This window comes from Parasteatoda tepidariorum, chromosome 1, assembly GCF_982258835.1.
Source record: "Parasteatoda tepidariorum strain Cologne lab strain chromosome 1, Ptep-v5.0, whole genome shotgun sequence".
NCBI classification, from domain to species: Eukaryota; Metazoa; Arthropoda; class Arachnida; order Araneae; family Theridiidae; genus Parasteatoda; species Parasteatoda tepidariorum.
The window spans coordinates 112,955,167-112,963,310 of NC_141755.1; the positions used below are offsets into that span (position 1 = coordinate 112,955,167).

The 8,144-nt window shown below is 28.0% G+C and overlaps 1 long non-coding RNA gene across 1 annotated transcript in view; it reads right to left on the bottom strand.

The window, feature by feature from the left end:
• Nucleotides 1–8,141, bottom strand: part of LOC107448922 (uncharacterized) — a 29,193-nt gene extending 21,052 nt beyond the window's left edge. The window contains exons 1-5 of the long non-coding RNA XR_015428860.1: nt 7,851–8,141; nt 7,159–7,236; nt 5,874–5,928; nt 4,529–4,597; nt 824–904 (exon numbers count right to left, since the gene is read on the bottom strand). This is a non-coding gene — a long non-coding RNA (uncharacterized LOC107448922). The remainder of the gene's footprint in view (nt 1–823; nt 905–4,528; nt 4,598–5,873; nt 5,929–7,158; nt 7,237–7,850) is intronic.
• Between the last annotated feature and the right edge of the window lie 3 nt (nt 8,142–8,144).

An 8,144-nucleotide genomic window follows, 5' to 3' on the forward strand; every position in this document is an offset into this window, starting at 1 on the left:
AAATTAAAAAATCAAAACATTTTTTGAATTAAAAAAAATGAAAATTCCAAATGAAATTTAATGTACATTTGCTTTAATTTATATACTTTAAATAAATAAATAAAAAAAAAACATTTTTCTGATTGATTGAAAAATTAGAAAGAGTCGCATCAAAACTGGGACTTAACGGCTACAAGACATACATTCTTACCACTAATTAATGTAAATAAGAATACATCAAAGTTACTTTAAACTTAAACTCTGAAATAAAAAATTTATCTTAAACAAACAAAAAAAAACAACTAACAAATATCAATACTTGGCAAAAGAGTAATCTAAAAAAGAAACACAAATGATTTGCAAATATTGGTTTCTTTTTTTATAACACTTTGTCAAGATAATACTTATTAGATAATTAAATTATAATTTGAATAAAATATGCACAGTGAAATTTTGTTTTTCAAAAAAGTTTTTTCCCCCTAAGTGGCTAAATTCATTTTAGCGAAAATATGTAAACATGTAACTTAAAGTGTGAAAGTACATTAAAATATGAATACCCATTAACACAAGTTTTCTTTGCAAATTTGCAACCAAGCAGTTTTTTTTATTGAATAATAAAGTAATATTCAGAAAAATGAAGAACAAGTTGAGCAAGGAAATAACCAAGTCTAATCTTAAACTAAAATCACACCGGGATGTATAAAAAGATGGATATAATAGCTTCATCTTTTGCAGAGCTTACAAGCAATTAAAAAAAATTGTTACAAATTAAAAACCTGGTTTATTTATTTTTTGATTTAAAAAATTTGAATTCAAATTAACAACTAATAAAGAGAACACTTACTTGTCAAATTCATTTTCACACCAGTCAGGCTCTCTAACTTTTTGTTCATGCCATTGATAAAAAACCATATCTAAATCACTGCTAAGAAAAAGATAATAGAATAAAACAATTCATTTCATTTATCATTACTTTGAAGAAATAATTTAGCTGAAAAGACAAATAGTTCCAAATGATGGGAAAAGACTAAAAAATCTTATAGTACAAAATAAAAACAATAACTTTTTAAGGACTATAAGTTGCACTACTCCGGTACAAAGTTTTCTTTTTAATAGAATTGATGGCAATGTAAAAAATTATAAAAGATTATAAATTTTTTAAGAAAGAAATATTAAGTACATAACATCGATCATGCCTTCTGCAATGTAAAATCTGATTTGTATATCATTTGAATACAGTATCTAAAACAATAATTAACTGTCATTAGAAGCATTTTTTGTCTTGAAAGCACAAATTGATTGCCACTTGTTAAGGCAAAGAGGCTAACTTGGAATCTGGCCTACAGCTTGGTAAAGCCTCCTTAGACAAATGCAATCTTTTAGTCAATGGTCCTTTGAATCAGTAACTAAATACTCTTAATTTTTCTTCTTCTAAAGAACTTAGACTAACATTAGTAGTTTCATACGAAAAGCAACAGTATAGTGTGCAAAATAAAATAAAAATGAACACCTCAATATCTTTTGGCCTAATGATTTTATCTTCATGTACTAAGATGCTAAATTAATAGAATTATTAAGATAACAACTTAGGGCATAAAAGACTATAAAGGTGATCGCTTCTATATTTTGCACATTGTATATAACACACTTGTAACAAACAAATTAATAAACATTAAATTTATAAATTTATGAGCAATCCACAATAGGAACTTACTTGTAATTTTTACTTTTTTTAAAGAACTTAGACCAATATTTGCAGCTTCATTCCTAAAGTAACAATATTAAGAAAGCAAACACTTCAATATTTTTTGACTTAATAATTGGATCTTTATTAGATAGCCTTGTAGAGATTATCTTAATGATTTGATTAAGATAGCTCCTTAGAGCCAACCTTTAGATCAAATGTTATTAAGGTACTTGCTTCTTTATATTGCACACCCTACATACCACACTATTAACAAACATTTAATCTATAAATTTATGAGGGATCCACAATAGGAATTTGTACAGAGGTAACAGAGACTCGGAAGGTGAAGTGGTCTCAGGAAAAATAACTGAGTATTCCCAGGCGGTGCTTTTGCTACCATATAAGTGAAAGGCGTTGCTACCGCTTCCCAATTAGAGTAAAAAGAAAACTGAAGGGTCGCTTTCGGGCCACAATGGGATCGGAATTGTTTGAAAAACTTGGGATCAAAATGCTGTTGTGCTGCAACAGCACCACCTAGGATTATCTAGAGAAAAAAAAACTTAAACAAAGTTAAAAGCTTGACGATGTTCACATTCACGAATTAAAATATAATAAACATCCCCATAGCAATCTTGCAAATTTTAGCTAAAAATTTGAAGCACCCTTAATTGATATTTTATTGTATCCTGATTGAATCCTAGGTAGTATTCCTCGGTCAGGTAAATCCTAGGTTTATGGTATTCTTATTGAACTATCTAGTCTAAAATATTTACATTCCTAGACATATATTTTCTACCTAAGTGAAATTTTTTTTTTCAAAATTAAAATTTTATCAAACCTAGGATATGCAGGGCAATATAATTTTTAATTCTTGAGGCCCGTGCACATAAAATATTCAGGAGTTGTTAGATGGTCTAGGGAAAAATTAAGAAACTTTGGCAACAGCCAGTTGCAGCATTTTTAACAGTAGAAACTTTTTCAAAAATAGAACATTTTAAATGGTTAAAAATTGTCAATAAATAATAATATCAGGCATTCTCTCGAAATATGGTAAATATTACAATTGTAAAATTTTTAAAAAACAAGTGTGAAATAAAATAATTTCCTAAGTGTTAGGAAATATTCATATTATTTCCATATTTATTTAAAAAAACAAAACCACATTCACATTTTTCATTCGTTTCCACATTTTTAATAAAAGGTGGCTACTGGCAAACAAGTTTTTAATCACTATTTGTAATAGTTAGCCACCCTGTGGCAATCGTTAATTTAGAAGTAAGCCCAACCAAAGATTAAATGTTATTGGCTTAATAGTTGTTAAATTTTGATTCATGAAAAAATTTGAATGAGAGATGACATCGATTGAGAACATAGTGAATATTTTATCTGGCATTATAGCCGCGTTGAACAGTGGACCCTTTTTTGGGATTATAATTACCAATGTTCAACTCCATAGCCTTGTAATTTTGATCCCAATCCAGAAGACAAGGGAACTCCTGGATCAGGTAATGGGAGAAATTTGCCTGGAGGACTTTTTTTGATGGTATTAACCCGAATTTGCATTACATGAAGAGAAAAAATACAAAATCTCCCACTGTTAGCCTGACAGTAAAGGGACTCTAACCCATGATCAATCTATCACTGAGGATATTTTACATCAGCACTGTGGTCGGTGTGAGTCGGGTGCAGAATTTGCATTGACCAGTCATTACCGGGATTCAAACCCGGTTCACCTCATTGGGAGGTGAGCGCTCTATCCCCTGAGCCACTGTGGCTATCTTGAGGGGCATACTTTAGATATTCTAAACAATAAGTGCTGAAAATATTTAAAATTACAAACACCAAAAGGTTACATACCCAGATTAAACCTTTCTCTATGAAATATGGTATCTTTGTATAATCATAAGATATTCAAGATGAGTACTTTTTGTGCTCCATACTCGAGCTTTATTTTATTTCAGAGAGTTAATTTTGCATTTTCTTAAACTTTCTCAAGAAATAAATTGTACATTATTTACCAAAGTAAAGCAGGAAAAAATATGTATGGCTTTGATTGGAATATTGATGCTTAGAGTCTCAAAATGAAAGAGACCAGTAAAACAAAAAATAGAGGAATATTTAATGCAAAATTTGGTTAAACTTTTTTAGTCATTTACATTTCTGCAGTAAATAAAAAAAAGTTAACTTGATTCCATGATTCTCAAAAGGAATATATGTACATAATTCAGCTACTGTAAATATAGCTAAATCTTACAAGAGATTGGCTAGTAAAGAGTACAAATTCTTTTTAATTGCTTCTTACGCTATTTTCATAGCAGTCGTATAACTAACAATAACACTGAATTAACAATTACACCCAAAAGTATATATCAATATTAAATTTTGACAAAGTGTAATGTCTTTCAGTAGAAAAGGGCTAAATTTCATTGATAAGAACATTAAAACAATTCAAATCTAAAAGTCAGACAAGAAAAGTTATATCATTCAACTTCGTAGTGCTCGTTAAAAGATTTTTTTAAGAATTTTAAATCCTTAGTTTACTTAATTTTAAAATATTGACATTGATTATTCTCGCATTAGGCTCTAGACATGATAACATATTATAACATGAGCATAAATATTAGTATACAAAAGTAGAAATAATTTGTTGAGTAATGTAAACATGTGTTTAATTGCCTTTAAACCACAGAGAGAAAAAAATGCTAAATGAAAACAAGAAAATTTTATTTTAATCAAACATTAAATGACACTTAAAAATTTATGAAACTCATTACTTCTTTAGAAATACATAAATTAAGAGACAAAACATTATGAGAAAAAAGTTTAAGAATAAATGTAGAAATAAAAGAAAACTAATGCTACCTCATAAATAGTTAGCCTGTCAACATAATTTAGAAGTAGTTGCATAGTTGCTTCTGTTCCAGATTAAGTCTGAAAATTAATAAGAGATATTTATTATTTTGCTACAAACTGATTATGTGTGGACCCTGTTGTAAAAAGTAATAATAGTTTAGAGATAAAGCAGATTTTCCTAAAATATATATTTATTACAACATATTTCTGCAAGGAAAACTTAATTGTTTAGAAATTGGAGAACATTACTGTAACAAAATGGATTAATCACTTTTTAACCTATGAGGTCTTCTCATATAATCAATTTATGTTATTTTATAGTAATTCTTAAAAATGTGTGCAAACAATGTTTTACTATGATTACTTCTACACCTTCTGAATAATACAACTTAACATAATTTTTTTACATTGTTTTCGTTAAAATGGTTACACAATTGTATGGATTTCAAAAATATGTGGACATTCATATTCAATGCCAAGATCAAAGAAAAGCCATGATCTCCAATGAAACTGTTGCTGAAAAATTTAGTGTTAAGGGATTCTGAGATTTGTACAGCATTGAATAAAAGAATGGTACAATCCTCTTCTCCCAATAAAGATAGTATTAACTCAACACATATTTTATTTTATATCATATTATATCATATTTATCATATTATATCATATTTATCATATTATATCATATCATTTTATATCATATTTTATTTTATAACTGGCATTGAGTAGTCAATCCAGTTTCAGGTTTACAACTATCAATGCTTAACTATGTTTTCTTGTAAATTTTGAACCTAACCCAGAAGACAAGACAACTCCAGGATCAAACATTGGGACTAACCAACCCTTGTGGTGCTCACAATTTTTGCACAGAACTTCCTTTATAACACCAAAATAGAAAAACTGTGTTTCAGAAGATATCATTTTTAACAATTGGAAAACATTTTCTTGAGAGTGTAGTGACAGATAAAACTAGTCCATCAAATTGAGAGAAAAAAAGTAATTAAAAACAAATTCCTCAAAAAAGACGATATTTTACAAGGTCTAATAAGCAAATATACTACATTAGAGAATAAAAGAAGGATAGTAAGTATGTAAGTACAAAGTATTAGTAATCATATGTGTTCACCTTTAAGACAAGTCAAAATTACTAATGCATATTTCTTCGAAACATATTTCACAATTTTGTTAAAAATATATAATTGATATGTTTTAAAACTAAATTAATAACGATAAAACCAAATTGAAGAGAATTTAATTATTTCAAAGAATAATTGACTTAATATAGCTTAATTAGTAGATTGTATCACTACAAGGTTTCAAAATTAAAAAATTAGAACATAAAATGATAATTAATTACCTAAAAAACTTTTTTACTTTCATAATTCCAAACTCCTTTGTTAGTGTCAACAAAGCTAAAAAAAAAAGAAATTAAAGTGTTAATACCAGCATTTAAATCTTTTAATTGCAATTTTGAAAGCTAAAGAACTAAGTGAACTTGTAGGTGTCTCACACTAAGAAAAGAACATGAAAAGAATATATAATACACTTAATTTATAAGCTACAAAAAATCCAAGATGTCTAATAAAATCAAAATTAAAAAGTTACCAACATTTCATAACCATAAATACTCATTTCAAAAACATATAAATGTAAATTTTGAATATTTTCGCTGGATCAAGGAATCTAGCATAAAATTCCGAAGTCTAAAAAAGTTAAAGCTTTCCAGAAAGATCAATGCTTCCTTATTATGAAAAGCTCCAGAAATATTTTCTCTCAGAATTTTAAGATATAGTAGCTGTTAGGATATTTTAAAAGATTTTGAGCACAATGAAACTTTCAAAAAAAATTATGTTATTTATGCCCACACAAATTTTATACCAACTATAATGCACAGAAGATTTAGTAGCTTTTGAAATGAGCTTTGGTTCCTTTTTGATTTGAGGCAATATGACATAGTATCTGTTTCAGTAGTAGAAAAAATAAAACTAGAAATGTTTTTCCAAAGAAAAAAAACTATTTTGCAAAAATTTAATGAATATTTTCAAGCAAGGAAGCATTGACTGCAAGGAAGCATTGATAAATTTTTTCAATAGCTTCTAAATAATGTAAGTCCAAAATAAAACAAACTTATTTAACCAAGATGACTTGAATTAATCAATAACTCAAAAAAATGGTAGGTTCTTCTTCTTGCCTAATAAAGTGTTCATAGTTTGTTCATTAGAAAACGAAACTAATTTCAACACAATCGAGCTACAGATCTAACCTCACTATCAGATCTTACCCTTTTCCTCCCATCATAAATTTAATTAAAAATATCACAACTTAAAATTTGCTTTACTGCAATTGAGTGAAAGGAAAAGCCTTTTCAATAAATACAAGAGGTGGATATTTCCGTATCATGATCTGTCGCGCCAACTAGAATTGACAAGGTGACAAATAGATTTGAAACTAGCAATTTAAAAAACAAAACATGTGGATGTTTGTCCAGGGATTGCTACGAGTTATACTTTACGAGTTGATCCCTTTTTGTGATGTTTTTATAAGTTTGTCGCGGGCCACTGATGGAAGTTCCCAAGACTTGAAAATTATTCTGTCACAGATTACAACACGGAAATCTACTCAACAAGGAAGAAAACACTTACTTTATTATGTTTATTAGTTGCATTCGGAATCCACACTTGTTCTTCAGAAACTTTTTATTTTATGAATTGCAAGCTCCTCTGGAAAAAAAATAGTTCATCAAACATCAAATTTAATTATTTTTTACCACAATACAATAACCAAATTAAGTGATATTGATTTTTATGTAAATAAGGGGATAGTGAGAAACCACAACACTGAGGAATAATATGAGCAATTGCTGGAAAATCTTTCTAAACAAAAGAAAAAAAATTTATTAAAATTTGAAATAATATACCAGGGTAAAAGAAACGAAAAAAAAACAAGGAAATTTTACTACTTTGAAAAATAGCTAATAGAACAAAGGATTGGTAAAAGGTTGAACTGTTAGAAACAAACAAATAGAGTAAAATAAAGCTGTAACAATAGTTTCAACTACTATTGATATTAAAATTAATTTGATATTGCAATATACTTCTTAGAAATTTTATATAACTCCATTTGGATCAAAAATTAGTAAACATAAAATAAACCACAAGATTATATTTTTCACAAGAATAAAGCTCAAAAATTCTAAAATAGGCAAGATCAAGAATAGACAGGAGTTCAAGATTTGCTGTGATATAAATCTACTTATAACATAGACATACAAAAAGAAATGAATAGTTTTAATTTCAAATAAAAAGCAGACGAGTTGTAGAATGTTTAATCTTACAACATTTGTCGGCGAAAATTCTTCAACCCATGCTCAAAATTATCTTTTCCGCACTGAAACAAATCTTCGTGTTTCCGCTTTTGTGAAGTCCATAATAAAGTGGAGTTATTATAATCAATGCAGTTTTAAGATTTCGCTTTTGCCCTAAAAGCTGTCTTAACCAAAATTATTATTTTGTTGTTTGTTTCACTTATTCTCTGCATGCTTGTGAGTTCAATTATATAATTACGGCTTAAAAGCCATAAAGTATTAAGACTTTATTACGGCTTCCACAGCAGTCATTTGTATTTGTTT